The sequence below is a fragment of the Chaetodon auriga genome, chromosome 8 (genome assembly GCF_051107435.1).
Source record: "Chaetodon auriga isolate fChaAug3 chromosome 8, fChaAug3.hap1, whole genome shotgun sequence".
NCBI lineage: Eukaryota > Metazoa > Chordata > Actinopteri > Chaetodontiformes > Chaetodontidae > Chaetodon > Chaetodon auriga.
Window position 1 is genome coordinate 22,993,464 of NC_135081.1, and position 18,023 is coordinate 23,011,486.

Below are 18,023 nucleotides of genomic sequence, written 5' to 3' on the forward strand. Positions count from 1 at the left end.
TCATAAAATGCATTTCTTCAGAGTCATGTACCTGCAGGTTTCACCGCCTCACAGCCTACAGAGTAAATAACACCAGCCGAGACGCCGGCACCTGCCTCAAAACCACCGCCGAGCAGATTAATACCAAACGCTCCCTCCTCCTCTCCTCCATTTGCTTTAGTGCTTTTTCCTCACATTTCCAATCAGACGAGTACTTTCTATCCATCTCTTTGTTTTCTCTCTGCCTCTCTTCACACACACACACACACACAGCCATTGTTACATACAAACACAAAGACGCGCACACACACTATAGTAATAACTAAAAGCCCCAGGGTATGATCACGAAAGGGGGGAGAAAGAGGGGTGTAATGTGAGTCTTTCTGGGACTTATCAGCATTTTGCAGAGACACAGACACAGGAGGAAAAAAGCATTTGAATCCCAGCACAACGCTTCGGACTGCGTGCACTCGGCAAATATCAGAATCAACAGTATCTGTTGACTAAAGAAGCTATTTGTCTCTGGAAAGTGTGTCATTGAGCCTGCTGTACCTTCAAGGCTTAAACCACTGAATGGCCGTACGTGATCATAGGTCCACATTGAGCTTTTGTGGTCCTATCTGTGGGAAGTCATTCATGCAGTCAACAGATGGCAAGTTACAGACCTCTTTATATAGACAAATACTGCCTGCCAAAAAATGATTTTCCATTTACACAGTAGCTCATCAGATAAACCAAAATAGAAGCCTAAGATGGGAGATGAGAGGAGAATAAGGTAGGATGGCAAAAAAAAAGGGAAGGAGATAGAAAACTAGGCATGGAGAAAGAAACAGCGAAGAGAATAAAAGGCAAGAGATAAACAAAGGTAAGCACGGGCAAGGCGAGGGAAAACAAGCGAAAGAACGGAAAGCAATAAAAATAGAAAAGGATCAAGGGGTGAAACAATAATATGGCACAAAACAGCCAAGACGGACCTCTCGGTTTGTTTAAGTTTCTCGCTCCGTCTCTGCGGATCTTCTGTAATGGCCTTGCTCAGAAAAGCAAGGCATTGCACAGGCTCTAACTCATTTTCTCCCGCTCCCAGGACACATTTTAGGGGCAAAATGGATTGAAACTGGAGCACAGAAAGCTTTTCTGAGACACCGGACTGCTTTAACACCATGTTCCTGGTCTGTGGCGGGGGGGCGGCCGAGACCTCTCCCTGAACTGGTCGAGGCTGATTTTAGTTGTGATTCTTGTGTGGAGATATGTGTAATAATTCAAATCTCGTTAAGTGGACTAAAGCCATTTCCTTTTCACGCAGGGACGTTTGCCTTGTTCGACAAGCTTTAAGCCAAGGTCCTTCCGCGGCCATGGCTGCATACATTCTTTATACACCGTCAGACTTTTCAAATTCAATATTTATGCGACTTTTCTGCCACATTATGGCACCGTAACTGATTCACCTGCAGCCGACTCAAGTGCTCCTGTTTATTAGCAGTTGAGTGTTTCTTTGACGTTGAGCTGCATAAACAGTGGTGTCACAGAGAGACAACTTCATGACTGCAACCCTCCAGGGATTGAGTAGGTGTAAGTAGCGCAGCAGGAGGTTTCCAAGCTTATGATTAAGCACATTTTTGATGGCTTCATAAGCTTTTGGTTGGATCAAAACAGAAACATATTCGATTAAATGAATCTCCTTGCTGAATTTATATTCAATTAAGCATCAAGAATGCAGCTTATCATGATGGTTTGTATCAGGAAAAGCAGAAAATTCATACAGATGCATTTCAGCACTGTCATTTTAGTATTAGTTGTATGTATTTTAGTATCCCTTTGTTGTATTTAAAGAAAACAATGTTGTGTAAAGGCTCTATCTCCATGTTGTTTTGTTTGAAATACACACAGCGGGCTTCAAAATGAAAGAAGTATTTGAACCCCTTTGAGACTGTAGTTAAAATTAGGTCTATGTGCCGCTTGCTTTTATTACGAATGTGCTCCCTTTCCACTTCAATGTTAATACACCTGAAAGGTTGCATAGGATTGCAAAGTGGCTGCCAACAAACATCCCACCATGACGATAAAAATGCGTCTTTCGGTTGCAGTGGTGCGAAGATTGCATTCGATGTCCGTTTTTGAACTTTTCTCTTTTTTGTCATCTGTTTGTGCTCATGGTGATTGCTTGGTCTGAATGAGGTAATGGTATCTGTTGGAAGAATAACCGTCTCGCCCTCCAGAGTCAAGTTTAGCCCCACCTCATTGGACAGGGAGGCTACTGAATCTTTTTATGATTGTTTTATGACCGCTGACTAATAGAGATCCACCCTGACATTCTCATGCTCTCTGTTTGTCCCTTGAATTTCGACCTTGTGTTGAAATGTCAGCCCTTTCACTCAAACAGCATGAAAGAAAACCCCGTGTTCTCCCGTTTCCGTCATGGCTTGATCTCTATGGCAGCGCGTCCCATCGAAACACCAGTAATCCCTGTTCAAACATGTCATGACTGGCCTTTATGTTTTTTTTTTGTTTGTTTTTTTTTTTATTTCCACCTTCATTTTCTTCCAGTCCTTCTCGTCTCTGAGGCCGTCTGTGAATACCCCTGTTTACTCACCTGCCATGTACAAACAGAGCTGTGTCGAGAGATGACCAGAACACGTCACTGCACTCAACAATCAGGCGGCACTTATTAGAAACTTGCTCTCCACAACCTTTGTCACCCCCATCTCTCAGTACCATCCCATAGTCCTCGGCGCCGTTTAATAGCTGCTATCTGAGGGGCCAGGAGGTGATTTGACTGCTGTTTCTGAGGGTGGGGATATTACTGTAAGGAAGACAAACTAATCCTGGGGTTCAAAAGCTGCGTTTGTGATAGACGACAAGGTCACCTTTAGCTGCTGTGTTTGCTGTTTATATTCTGGACTTGTGATTGAATTGTTCTCCAGCTGGGCTGCCTTTGCCTCTGGTTACCAGCCCTCCCCACCTGAAGACCTCCGGATACAAAGCTGTGTGGCGTGATAGAACAGCCGAGCTCACGTGTGATCACTAATCCATTTGGAGTGGATCAATAGCTTGGCACGTAAGTGTTTCTGTCACACCAGTAACATGGCATTTAGCCTGCAGCTTCGGAGTGCCTCAGATGTTTGAACGAGCCGTTTCTTGAGAGCAGATCACATTATTTTTCAGACACAATAACATCTGATGGGGTAAATGTCTTTTCCCCTTCAGGTGTGTGTTTCCAAAAACGATACTGCTGTGATCAATAATCCACTGTAGGTTGTACAAAGGGCTTTGATGCTTTTACATCACACCAATGATAGAATTTGTCGTGCCGTGCTAAAAATGTGTCCCGTCAATGTGCTGTGTGCTGATTCGGTGCAAAAATCGTCGTAGACGTTTTAGATGTTGTCGCTGGAAACACAAAGATTAAACTGAACCGATCAATTCCTCATGCAGGATTTAAAACGTTCCTATAAGCTCAGGCGGTGCGATTAGATCTGTTCTATTTTTGAAAGTGACTTATGAAACATTTTTTCATACAGTGATTTCAATTTGACTTCCCTTTTATTCCCACTTACTTCATCCCCCTGTGAGGTGGCTTTGCTTTATTGATTATTTTTGGAATGATGAATGGCTGGGCAATGAATTAAATTAGATTCTCACAAAGTGTAATAACATTATGATGTGCATAAAAAGTTTATTTTCAGTGAAAAAGTTACGGTAACAACTGCCGACATTGGTCGTCTTAAACCTGCAACAGCAATTTTTTTGGCCACTCGGGGGCAGCAGAAACATGTTAACGCAACATTTACGCATAACATTTTAAGTTGATAAGATGAACTTGCAAACACTTGCTTATTTAAACATTCAGCAGTTAAAATATTTCCCGCATTCACTCTCCTTTAGGTTTGTTTTTGGGTCTCTACCAACTCCTCTGAGAAAGATTTGACTCTCTAGCTGCTAAATGCTCCACAGTGTACCCCAGGTAGTTTCTAAATGTGTCTGTCTGCTGGTTGGTGCGAAGCAGGTGGTGCACAGTGGGTTTTACAGCTGCATCTCAAAAATGCACTGACATGATGCAGGTGTGGGTTTTGGGATTTTGTTTTTGCACAACCTTTGTACAACTCAATTTTTGTGGCCAGTCTTCAGAGGTATTTTTGAAGCATCTAGCTACTATACATCAGCCGATATTACCTTATTGCAGATCTAATCGGTGTTGGCAAATATGTCGGCGAACAAATAAGTTACTACCTAAGTAGAAACTGCAGTACAGAAAGACCAAACTAGGATCTGTATCGAGACTCGGTCAGGCTACTGTTTCTCCAGCTGGTGGAAGTGAGCGTAACACCAGATCAGACAAGATGTCAGCAGTGATTCAGAGTTCTGGAGCCAGGTGAGATTATTTCAGATAAAACAATTGTCTTTCAAATGATTAGCACTATTAACATGTGAAAAGGAAAGTTATGCAACTAGAAAACTTACTAATTACCGTTAAAGTCCTCCTTAAGTTTAGAATTATATTAGACTTGTAGTTTGCAACTGCTGTAGCTCTGATTTTGACCTTAACCTCTAATAACATGTTCACTGAAATATCTGTTTCTGTAGTCAGATGTCATCAGACAAGATGTCACTGCATGCTTCGTAAAAATTCCAGAGAGAACTATTGATGTTTTAATATAGTCATGATCCGCTCAAAAGCTTAAGCACGCATTGTTTTTAATTGAAGATGATATTTTAGGGATTTACTGGATGTGGGTGTAGGCAGGCAGATGCCTGTTCTGCTGTGTGTGAATGTGGCACAGGATATGGAAGTGGAGGGTTTATTGTCTGAGCATTGAAATTGGCTCTTTTCTGAGCTGGGATTTCATTAAAGTCAGAGAATAGGGCTGTCAAACAGTTCTGGCAAGGTGACTGATGTCTCCCTGCTCCCCCAAATGGCAGAGAAAAGGAATATATAACTTTCCTCAACCTGCATTCATAGCTCAGCAAAAATGCATCTTGCATTTTAAATTGCTGGTGTCTGAAAGTGATAATAAATTAAAGAACTGTTCCTCCAAGAGGCTATTCTGCTTATCTGTACACGTGGTGTCTGCAGGCCCAGTTATTAAATTAGAATTTAGGAGGTCTGTTGGTTTCCATTTTTGCAAGTGAAAGGCAGAGCTTTGCTGTTTTATCCAATTCATTAAGTGCTTCTTTTATGATTTATGGTTTGTATAAGGACAGTAAGGCATTGGGGGCATTGGGGTGGTTTGTTGTTTCAGTTCAGAAAATGGCAGCAGACATTATTTGGATAATAACCTATTGCAGTACAATTTTAATACATAATTTCTCGTTAATTTTATCTGACAGGCCTGCATCACGCTAATCAAATCAACAACAACACAAAAGTTTAGGGATGCTAATTGAGTTTTATCAAGCAAAATGTCAGAAATGGGGTTTTTTTTTTTTTTGCTATTTTCTGTAAAAATGCTACCTTTTGGTAACATGCACAACCAATTCACCACTGACAGCATTGGCATCCAAATTACTTTTCCACTCTGGAGAAGTCACAAATTTAAGATGAAAGCAGCGGCGAGGCTGATCATCTTGGAGTTCAAAGGCTTGCTTCTGTGTTTGAAGAATCATACGGGAAAAGGAAGGTGTTTCAAAGCTACCAGCCTGTATAGGAAGGAATCAGTAGAATTTGAAGCATAGTCGGAGGCTCTGCCAATGTGATAAGCCATTAGTGGATGTGTTATGTGAGCATTTCTCTCAGTTTGTTAGCAAGGCACACTGGATTTTTACTCTCATGACTTATTACAAATGCTTTTCTGTCCCCATTGGTGCCACTCCTGTCAGCCAGCGTGAACTGTTCCAATTAAAAATATAATGAATGCATTAAAACTTTTCTGTGAAAGTCTGCAAGAAGATTCTGTATTTTTGGATCTTTGTCACCAAGGAAAAATCCTGCGTGTTTATCCTCAGCAGCAAAATTGATTCTGATGGTCAGTTCAAGACTTTAGAATCAGGATCAGAAAAGTGTGTGTGCGCACACACACACGGACTGACTCACTCAAAGTACATGCATAGAAAAAAAAACCAGCATGAACCTCGATGAGGACAAAAACGACAAAAAGAACAAGAAGTGGTTCAGACATATAAAATAACCAGTATACACAAAGAATGATGAGGCAATAAACCATATATACAATCAAATTTACAATGTTTATTTATTGTCCCGTAAGAGGAAATTCTTGTTACAGCAAAGCAGCTTAACGATTCTACAGTGCAACAGTAAGACAACAGAAAACAATAAATACTCTCCACAAAATACAGAGTCTGTGATAAAGACTTGAACAAGCAACAGCAGGGATAAGATAACGTTAAGCTCAAGGCTCTGCAGGGGCAGTTTGTGGGATATTTGATTTAAGTGCATTCATTTGGCACCTGAATGGTTTTAGGGCTATAATTATCATTGTTTAATCAGGAAATTATTTTCTTGAATCGATTATTTTTTTTAGTCTATTAAAAGTAAAAAGTAAAAAGAAAAAAAAAATAAGTTAAAAACAGCCATCATAACTTTGCAGAGCCCAAAATGATGCCTTGAAATTGCTTAATTTGTCTGACCAGTGGACTAAAACCCAAAGATATTTCATTTACTATCATGTTTGACGAAGCCTGAGGAGACTGTTCCTTTCAAAAACCAGTCTTTTGATCAGTCAGTCACATAAATGTGGCTGTCAGAATCTGGATTTGCGAAGATCTCTTAATTTGCCTGCCAAAAATTGCCCGATAATGGGAGGCTGCTGCTCATCACTGATTTTACTGACTGCCTTGACAGTATTTCTTTGTTGATTCCTGTCCTACCAATAAATTTCCACACCAGCAAATCATTGAGAAGGTCAGGACTGATCTGCCTGTGCTGCTCTGAACCAGTCAGCTGGCTTGAAGGGTTTCCTCTCATCTAATGTACCACAGCTGCAGACTGTCACCATGCCAGGATGGTCAACTCAGCACTCAGAGACAAACTGTAATGCCTGACCCTCTTCACCAGAGGCGATTATTTTGAGAAGATTGGGCGATTTTTGGTTTGTGGTTGCTCACGAAAGTAGATTTTGCCTCAGTCTAACCCTGAGATCTCACCAGGCGCTTCTTCGTGGTGTCGCATGTGCAACACATTTCTGTTCTTTCCTCCACGGTTGCAAACCCACCTTTCAGAGGCAGAACGCCTGCCTCGTTTTGTTATCTTGCCCAGATTTAGCTGATTTGTTCATTTTTCCTTTATATTTGTGCTTCTACCACGTCTAAGTAGGCTTTGTAGCTAAATGGTTTGCTTTTGTGTTTGTTTTATTTGCGTTTATCGTTGATGGAGCATCGGGAGTCTGCACAGGGTCTTTTATTTTGAAAATTTCCCCGATTCACTTCGTCGTTCCAGTGTCTGACTTCCTGTCTCACTCGATCTGCTCCCTGAAGATTGACGCGTCGTCCGTCTGAAATAGACTTGGCACGTTCTCTCCAAAATTAGTCTGAAAAAGACGCCAGGCAGGAGGTGACACTGTCAAAAAAATAAAAAGTCTCACTTCATCAGAAATGAACTTCTTTTGTAAAAACCAGCTCTCATCATCTTACCTTCATAAATCTATTAATGGTGCTCCCTTTTTCCCTCCCCTGTGCATTTGAAATAGACCTGATCTACTTCTCTACGTCTTCTCTCGAAATAACTTCTGGTGAAACTCTTCCTCTGGCTGCTGGGCGTCGAGGCCTGTGGCGTTGTTTGCAGTTTTCAGCCAAGGGAGGGCGAGGCTTTGTGGATTTACCTCTAATAAGCACGATAGGCTCACCTTCATGATCCTCACAAGACACTGTGTGGTACCCAGAGTGGAACCCTATCCCCCGGCAGCCCACTCAAATTGCCAATTTTTCGCAGACAAATTGCTTCCCACTCCTCTGTGTCCTTCTCCCACTGCCTCTTTCCCCGCTTCTCTATCTTCTGCCTTACTCTTTCTAATAATACTGTAAAAGCTCTGTTATGGTTTGTATTTACTTTCACTAATCCCTCATTTTCCCAAATCATCCCCACAATTGCATTACTGGCTTGTTTCTGAGGAGAGAGCTGCTGTCAACAGGAGTGAGAGACAGGGGGTTGTGGAGAATTATTGCCTGTGAGATATTTCTTGTGAAAGTTCCTGGTACTCCGCTAAGTTTAGAGACCGCTCAGCTCTCTGCTCTTCAGATTCCATCAACTTTTCTGGCAAGGTCTATTGATCGGGCGCGCTCAGTGATACAAGGAAAGTGAAAGCAGGGAAAACTGTTTGACCGGAGCCTTGAGAGCCGAGTGCAGACAAACATCACTTTGGAACGTAATGCGCCGAATGCTTGAAAGGCAGAGCAGCTCAGTTAGTGTTAATTCAGTGTTTTAGTCAAGCTGTCCGTCTAAACAGTGACTGCTGTTGGAGCTCTGCGTGTGCAGACACTTACTTCAGTGTGTGTGGCATTTGTTGCTAAAAATTTAAAAACCAATTTGGGAACAAGTTCGCCTTCATTTACTGACTGGAAACATTTTGTTGTGATTGTGTTTGGGCTTACACCTACAGTATGTTCATAGTAGACTCCAGATTTATCACTACGATCAACCTGATTTGCACTATAGTGACGTACAGCCTTAAATAAAACTTTTGACCTGTGCTGCAATGCTCCACACAGCTCCCAGTTTCTCTCTTCGTATGCAAACTCAATACCTTTTTACAGTCAGCGTAATAATCTCACTTCAAGCGCTGTTCAGAGAGATGTGTTTTGGAACATATTTGCTTGATTGGCCTATTTTGCCCAATTTTGCGTTGTTTTGCTACAGTGAAGATGGTGTTGATCCAAGCTCCAAGCCTCAAAACACCCCTGCAGAAACGTATTGGTGATGGCACAGACGCTGTGTTTTTTCTCGAGTCTTTGTTCCCGAGCAAATCGTTCTCCAAGTAGTCTGATCAATGCGCCTCCCGCTGCGCGCCGTGCACTGACGTCTCCCCATCCTCTCCTCTTTTATGCCTGATGTTTGTTTCACAGCTGGCCGTCTTTACAGGGGCCAGTGGACTTTTGCACATTCTGTCGCCTTTGGCCTTCTCTGACTGGTAAACCTGACAGTGAGGCGCAGGAGGTCATATCGGGGGTCACCTCGTCAGGATGATTAGCACAGACCGATCCCACTGCTTGGAGAAACGGGCCACAGACAGCTGGTTTGATCAGGCAGCTGCCTTAAGCGCTGATATGTGCTGTGAATCACATTGCTGATAATTCTCTGCACCATTCTCACTGAAGCCAGGCCGACACTTCATGTCAGCTGTCGTTTGACGTGCAGTATTGAGGGGGTCATGATACCCGATGAAATGTCTGAGCGATCTGCCCACGACCTGTTGGATTTCGGGCGTGTCAGAAATTTTAGCGTGCTGTCTTCCAGTTTGAGCGTTTCAGCAGTCTGGTTTCACACGTGGCTGCTGTCAAAAAGTCTTGAGACTGCTGCTGCAGAACAAGCAGACCACCTCTTTTCCTCTTACTTTCCTTTCATGGCAGAATTGCACAAAGTAATGCTGCGTTTCTCTCTTTTGCTAACATTGCTGAGGACGCGGTGGTCTTGTTTGAATCAACTTTATTGGATTCGTCAGTGGACAAAGCAGTCAGAGCATCGGTGTTTATGTTAAGCGTGACTGTACAGCTTGAGCCTAAAAGTCACAGGATCTGGTGCAGTGTAGTTTGAGTTAATACTACTTCCAAGATTATATAAAATGTGTTTGTGACACTGACTTTCTTCAGTCTAGTTTTAAAACCATTGTTACGTCTATTCAGATCTCTGTTGTCTCTCTTTCTCTTCATTACTTTTCGTCAACTGGCTCCACTGGGGCCGTTTAGGCACATTAATACTCCAGGTCTACCTCCCCAACAATTCAAGACCTGAGTCCAGACATTTTAATGCGCTCTTTGTGTCGATTCTCCCTCTCTTGGCATGAATCTTTCATGGAGCTTTGGAACTCTCAACCCACCAGTGGGACACACTCAGGAGACAACTTGGCACAGGCCACGTATCTCTCCTAATCATGTGTTTTGGGGAGAGTGGCGAGGACACCTGCCAGAGAGAGAGAAGAATACAGGAAATAATATGTGCACAACACCAGTGAGTTTATATCGTGAAGACTGGCATTGATTTAAAATCCATTAGTTGAAATGTTCTGTATGTAATGAAATCATTTTAACAGTCATTTTAGCAGATGGATACAAATCGTTTGGCTTGGAAATAATGCATCAGAATATCGCATCGGACGAACGCGTGGGAGCTAATTCGCTGGGAATTATCTGCAAAAATCCAGGTGTTCGCATTAGTTTGTGACAGTGATTTGCTCAATTGATGCAACTTGCAGCTGGATGTGAGCATGTTTGAGTGTACCAAGGCTTGCTGACTCAATTATTGTTAATTACTTACTTACTTAATTATTATTAAGGACTGCACAGATATGTTCTCATCAGAAATCTGTTGTGATTTTGGTGTACAGTTACTCTGCATATATTGTGGCTTTACACAAGAGTAGGAGCTGCGAGCTTGTTTGTTCTCCTCAGTACAACTCACTAATGAAAAAACATATTCGACCGAGGTTGTAATTTCCACTGGAGATGGGGGAGACGTGTCCCCGTCACTTTTCAAAATGCTATTTTTGTCCCCAGCTGCTTCATAATTTCAGGTTGATTTTCTTGTTGAAGCTTCTCACAGTCCAGCTGCCACAGTCCAGAGGAGAGAAGATCTGAGTTGATAAAAATGTTGATACATTCATCTGAGTCGCCTTCGGGTATTAGCGCGAGCGGCAGCGAGTACCTTGCTATTTTTTCCCCTGGGTTTTGCCTCTCAGGCTGCAGGCTAGCTTATTGGTTGTTGGAGCTATAGGCAGCCTGAAAGGAATACCTGCAGATGTGCGGTATGTGTGCAGTTATTTCATGTGATTTCAGACTTTCATGCCTGGTTCACGCTGCATTTTTGCTCCTATTGATTCAGTGCGAATTTAATTAGTATTTGTTGTTGATTTGTCAATAAGCACCCCAGGAAGACAAGCACCTGCTCTGTGGAAGCTAATGGGGTTCTTATAAAGATTACAGAATCATGGAAAGCACCTTGTGTTCACCTCCAGCTAATTTGGGGATGCAGTCCACATATTTATTAATTCCACGCATGAACAGCTTGCGGCTCCATGCTGCATGGTTGTCCAGCTTTGGCTCTTGTACTGCGACTGGCTTGTAATTGACCACAGTGTTGTGCTGACTCAGGATGAGATCAGAGACCCACAAGGCTCCGTCACCGCTCACCTTAAATGTGCTTTTAATGGGCAGGAAATGGCTGTGCTCCAGAACAGGTCTAATGCTGGAACCTGGAGGAAGTGTGAGGGGGAGACGTGTGAGTTAAGGTGGGAAGTTCAGGGGGAAACTGTGCAGGAAAGCTGATTCTGTGTCTTCTCTGCCAAAGGTCCCTCGGTTTCAGGTGATGACACAGCACCTCGTTAGCGCAGCAGCGTCTTGGGCCTGCCATGCCAGGGTGCCGGGGTGATTTATGATCCATGATCCACCCAAAGTCTCCTCAGATTAAAGGGACGCCTCGCTCATGGAACCAAACATAACAACTGCGTTACAAAACGTGCAGGGTGGGGAAGTGTCAGGCGTGCATTGAGGCATGCTTTATGTATATTTATAAGAGCCTTGTTAGTGTGCAATGAAATCATCCATGTTTTTTTTTTTTTAAGAAAGAGGCACTGTGGTCAGCACGGTTTACACAGAGTTTCATCAATGTTTTGAGACGACAGACCATATTCTGCAGTGATTTCACCAAAATTCCACGTAGAATCATACAGGTAGCTTCACAATGAAGAATCCCCATTAGCTTTCTTTCGCTGACTGTCTGAAGCTGCGGCTCATTAATGAACAAATCTTCTGCTCTTTCTTTCCTTTCTTCCCTTACATGTTTTCCATTTGTTCTCACTCAGTATAGTTTATAGCTAACCACCCTGTTATACTGCGGCATTATGCATTGGTGGATGTGCACTGTTCTGTCTGTTGATGTCTGTATATTTTTTGTGTTTTTTGTACTAATTTGATGAGAGATTTAATTCTAGTGTGTCCATTAAGTAAATGACAATCTCATACACCCTAACTGTCTCAGCTGGAGAACTGTATTGCCATTAACCAAAGGGAAATATCTCTCCTATCTCTTTCAGCAGCTTTCTCTTTCTCACACAAAATATTCTAGTTTTGTTGTTGAAAAATGAACCATTTATTAATCTTATCTGCAAGGGAGATAAGCATTTTCCCATTTTGCATGGTTTTTGCTGTTGTTTCCCTTAATTTTCCTGTAAACATGTTCAGGTTTAAGAGCATGTTGAAAAGCAGCTGAGCTCTTGTCACCTGCAGCACTTGTTTTTTCTAATTTGCATTACATGTAAAAACACACACACACACACACACACACACACACACACACACACACACACACACCATCCTATGTGAAGCATTTCCGATCATTATATCAGAAATGTAGTGTGCTGTGAATTCCCACAGACGGCTTCTTTGAAGAAACCCACACAGCTACAGAGCACAGTGATAGCAGGGGGCTGAGCACCGTTGCTGTGCCTTAAGCAGAAGATCTGCTCTAATTAGTTGTCCAGAATAAGCTACAAAATGTTCAGCCCACCAGTTAATCTCTCCATATCTACCTCTCCTGGGCCACGCAGGGGCCACTGAGTCCAAACCTTGCTCCAAGTATCATGTTTGCAATAAACTAGTGCAGTGATCTTCACTGGTGGTGCAGCCCATTTCAGCCCACACTGTTAGCTAATTAGCAACAACCACCGTGGATGTGAATTCTCAAGGCAGCATACCGCAGCTGCACAACTGAACTCCATTAAAGGGAGTTTTTTTCTACCTTTTCTATAAAAGACATACTCTGCTTGTGTGGACAGTAGCTGGTAACCCATTTATGTGCACTTTTCAGTGTCATTAAGCTGCATCTTGCGGTACTCCACTGAGACTACTGTGCAAAGTAGTTTTGACATGAAATCAAAATCATCCTCAGATGCCAGACCCGAGAGCAGAGGGAGTGTTTTCTTATGTAAAACCAAAAAGTGGAAACGGCAGATGCACCAACTCTAAACTGCAGCAAGTCACAAAGGGAAAACCACATTGTTGTAACTCTTTGGGAATAACCCCTGAGGAAAAACCCTCACGCTGATGGTTGTGGCAGTAATTTCATCTTGTTTGCCGTAACTGTGGATCACCGTTATTATTAAAATATTAGCACTGCTTATCTCTTCATCTAAACTCCAGGCTCAGACCTCTCCCTCTGGCAATCACCTCCTCTTTAACAGTATTTGTGGTTTAGAACTTGTTATCTCGCTCTCTTTCTTTTCTTTCTTTTTTTTTTTTTTTTTACATCATTGCCTCAAAGAAACCTTTGTTCAGATTGTCTCAGCTGTGTGCCGCATGTTTTTTTGCCTCTGTGTCGTCCCTTGAAATTGTTAAAGGTGGATCTTTTGGATAAGTTGCGTCTGTGCAGCGACAGATAAAACAAGCTTTAAAGGCCATTGTGACCGTGATGCTGCTTACTGTATATCCAAATGATCTGAAGTGGTCTGAACTCAAATCATCCAAAAAAGTGACCAAATAGCTGCCACTTATAGATCCTCATCCTCTTGCCAACAGACCTTTGAAATCCCTTTTCCCCGTCATTCTTTCGGGATACTTTCAGGATGAACGCAGACAAACAAAGAGGCTGATCCATAGCCTTGAGTTTTAAAAACACATATCTATCAAAGAGAAACAATTTGTCCTTTGAGTGAACGCAGATCTACGGTTACATAACCAAGGTTTCATCATTCATGCCAGCCTAATTCTTAACCCTGCGGCGATTGTACAGATTGTACTATTGACAGAGTCTGATGCACGTCTTGTGCTACTCTTAAACTGTCACATTCTGACTCACGATCAAGAATCTTAAGACTTTGGCCCTTAAATGTCAACACAGCAGGTTATCAAGGTCATTTTTCATGCTGCACTCGGTCTTCTCTCCGTTTCACACTTCTGCTTTTGTAGTTTTCTGTCCAGACTTGTTTTCCTGAACAATGCAGAGGAAACCCTGCAGGGCAGATCAGGGTCCATGCTGGGCTTTTTTCGGATGGAGGACTAACACTGAGATAACTGTACCCTCCTGCGGTGTCATTTCCTCTCGAGTGTTTACGACCCACACTGGAAACGCAGTTGATTTCCAGATGACCAAAGTGCAGCAACGAAGAGCGAGTAGGCAGATGCTCATATGGATGCACTTTATTTACAGTTCTGGGGGATTTAAATGTAGCTTGTGTGACCAGCTAGAAAGATCAAGCTGTATATTTTTACTTGAGGAAGGCAAAATGAGTGTTGGAGCATTTTCAGGATTTCCCCTCCTGAGTTTGCGTTGGATGTGATGAAGACTGATATTTCATCTCTTCCTCTGGGATTTAAACAAAGGCTTTCAAGTTGATGCAGCGTAAATATAATCACTTACACAACCTCTCGCGTCTCTTTCATGATCTGGTTGATGTTGTGCAATCAGCCCTGAGCGCACGATCAGCAGCGCGCCACTTGTGACCCACGGTCCTGGTATTGGCATGTTGTATCCCTGGTCAAATCCCTGATTCATTTTAATCACTAGCTCTGTGTTCACTTATTGATCCTCCTCTGCCCAACAACCAGCCAATTAGTTTAACCAAAGAACGGGCAGTGTCCTGTCAGATCATGTCTGTGTTTGCTTTTTGTGCCCCTGGAAATGAATCGCTCATCCGTTGGCTCTCTTGGAGATGCAGCGTTGGGGGTGGCATGCTCGGCTGTGGCTGCAGCTATCGATTAGCGCTGTGTGTGTTGTGTGCTGTGATGGGTTGTTACACCAGCAATCCTACGGCTGTTTGACCCTTATCCTCCCACACTTTGACCCTCCGCGGAGCACAACAGCAGGGATGTGAAAACACAATGCCAGATATCTGTTTCTCTCCAGCTGAATGAAACCGCTGCGGTGTGCGGCAGCAGGAGGCCGAGCCAAATATTTTTATGCAGCGCGAGTTTGATCGTGCTCGCATTTTGGCATGAAAACAAAGCTTCTCCTTGCACAGGGTATCTGCAGGTCTTGATAATCAAGTTTCTTCAGAAAAAAAAGACCATAGAAGGAATTAAAAAGTCTTAAATGTCTAAATGTCTGATGCTATAGACAGAAATGTTTTGAAAGGCTGTTCAGTCAACTTTTTTGTGTAGTTTCAATCTGAACCATCAGATCTGCAGCAGACACTGTCTCCACTGCTCCTAGCTCGAGTAGCTAGGGAGCTAATCATGCCATAATGGCCAAGTTTCGATTTAGCAAAAACTTAAATGAACTTAAATTAATCAATCAATTTCAATTGGTTAATCTATTCATCCATTTTATGCTTCTTATCCAGGTACAGGTCGCTTTCATTTCATTTAATCTTCAGGAATGATTGTTATATACTGCTGGGAAGTAATGAAAAAACTGACCTAATGATTCATAATTGTATGCCAATCATGCTCTCGTACTTAGGCCGACATGCTCATAATACAGGTTTTGAATTGCATAGGATGTGATGTAGAAAAGGTCTTAAAATGTCTTGAATTTAACTCTGTGAACCCTGCAGAAACTGTGCTCATAGTGCGACAATAGAAATCTCCCTGTTAGGATGCTGCAGCCAACATGAGCAGCAACCCAGGACTGCAGCTGTTAAGAGCGTCATTCTCTGTTAATCTGTCACTTGTTGTGTTGATAAATCATCTATAAAACATCATAAAATAGTCAGAAACATCGTAATTTCTCTCTAAGGATAAGGTGACATCTTCAACACGCTTGTTTTGTTTGACCAAAATTTCTAAAAGCTAAGGATTTTCAATCTAACATACCAGTTTTTAGTGCGTCCAATAGACTTGACTTTGTCTTCATTTGTATTATTTCCGTCATTTCTTTAGCAAGATGTGACAGGTTGTCTGGTTTCAGCCTCTCAAATGTGTTGATGGGCATTTTATTTTGTTGTTGTTGTTGTTGTTGTTGTGACAATTCATAGATGGAACAGTAAAAAGGGATAGATTCATCTTTCGTTACTTGCGGCACCATCTGCACTAAATCACTTCTTTCAGCTTTATCTTTTAGAGCCATGTCATCGCTGATTAATGCTGCCGTTTTACATTTTCTGTGCCTACAGTCATTGCGTTTGAGCGTACCATCTGCCTGTTTTCTGCTCGGCCCCAGCGTTCGCTTGATGATGGTCGTAAAGTCCTGCTTCCCTCGCAGCTCCCATCATGCCATTTGATCATTTTTGCAAAGACAGTATGATATACAGTGTGTAACGTCCTTCAGAAGCAACGGAGAGGGACACAGAGTTCTAACATCCAGTCCCACATTTTGAGCAAACACTTTTCCTTTCGCTTTTGTTCTCGTGCTTTTAAAGCCACCGAAGGAGCGAGACAGGCTGGTGTTATGAAAGATGGAGTAAGTTTCAAATAAAACTCGAGACATTTGGTGCTTTTCATTCTGCCGGGCAGAACATTCTGTCGAGACACAATTAGACTGGCGCTATTTTTGTTCTTTCAACACTTTCTGAAGAAAATTACTGCCCCTGTGAACATATTTCCACCATAAGATTCATTGGTGCCTTTCGCTCTAATCATATTGTGTGCTTGTGTTGTCGCCATGGCATGCATTATTGGTATTTGCTTTTATAAGTGGAAGAAGCTGCTGTTAAAATCTTTCTCAGATTTGATGCCGTCCTCCAAACGCCAAAGAAAACAGCAAAGACGAGGCAGATTGTGTTGACTCTTCTGATCAATGGATGTTTTTCTCTGCGTAGTGCTCTATTGTGTGTTTAATGCAGCACAAATGCCAAATCACAAAGTAAAACGGCAAATAATTCACCTGTAATCAAATCCGCTTCGTGACCTGCAGTCGCTGTTTTCCTGAACCTGAAGGACAACATTTATTTGAACAATGGAAGCCGCTGTTGTTGTTTTAGTGCGGATCTGGCTCTGTTTTCTTTGAGGTGTCTATAATGAGCTTCTTAGGGTGAGAGGATTTTCTGCTGCAGGCCTTGTCAGAGGTAATCGGATTCATGTTGTCTATTTCTCTCAGGGTTATGTGAGCCCACCTCTGGAGAGCCAGGAGTCTCATCCACTGTTGATAATAGAAATGACATCATGTCGCTGCGAAATCCAGGGAGGAAAAAAAAATCAAATCCCGAACAATCTGTCCATCTTTTGACAGATTGCATGGAGGCTATCCACTGTCTTCCTGTTTGTTTTATTGTGCTGAAGATAATTGAATTTCACGAACATGTCATTGTTTAAAGTGCTTGAGTCAAGTATACTTGTATCAGGGCTCGCCTTTGATGATAATATGAAGAAAATGTTCTCATTTCTCTTACAAAAATCAGGCTTCTTGGCAGGCAAAGCAACAATAGCAGCTGAATCACTGGGAAACACGGCTTGTATGACCACAGCTCTCCTGCAAACTAAAAGAAGTGTCTTCATCTAAATTCTGAAATTTTACGATTCAACTTTTCACACCAAGTACTACTAAACGCACTCTCGGGATGGCAGTCTGGATTGGTGGTCCGGACTAAAATATCTAAGCATCTGTTGGATGTATTGCCAGCACATTTTGCGCAGACATTCGTGTTCTCCTGAGGACAAATCCTCTGACTTTTCCTCTTGTTCTGCCACCATGTGGTTCACTTTTTAGTTTTTAGTGAAATCTTTCGACAAATACACAGATGGCGCAGATTTTAATGTTGAAACAGCTTTGGTCATTCCTGAATTTTTAATCCAGCGCCATCATCAGGTCAAACATTTTATTTGTCCTAAACTTTATCACCAAAAACCTGCAAACCCGAAGACACTTCCATGGCCCTCAGCTGTACTTTGTATTTAGTGCTAATTAGCAAATGTTAGCATGCTAACACACTTAACATGGTAGACATTACACCTGTGAAACACAAGCTTGTTAGCACGGCCACTGTCTGTATGCTGCTTGTTTGCTTTGTGAA

General features: G+C 42.3%; 1 protein-coding gene across 2 annotated transcripts in view; it reads left to right on the plus strand.

The window, feature by feature from the left end:
* The window catches only part of LOC143324425 (mannosyl-oligosaccharide 1,2-alpha-mannosidase IA), a 175,350-nt gene that overhangs the window by 60,790 nt on the left and 96,537 nt on the right, over positions 1-18,023 (plus strand). The window lies entirely within an intron of this gene.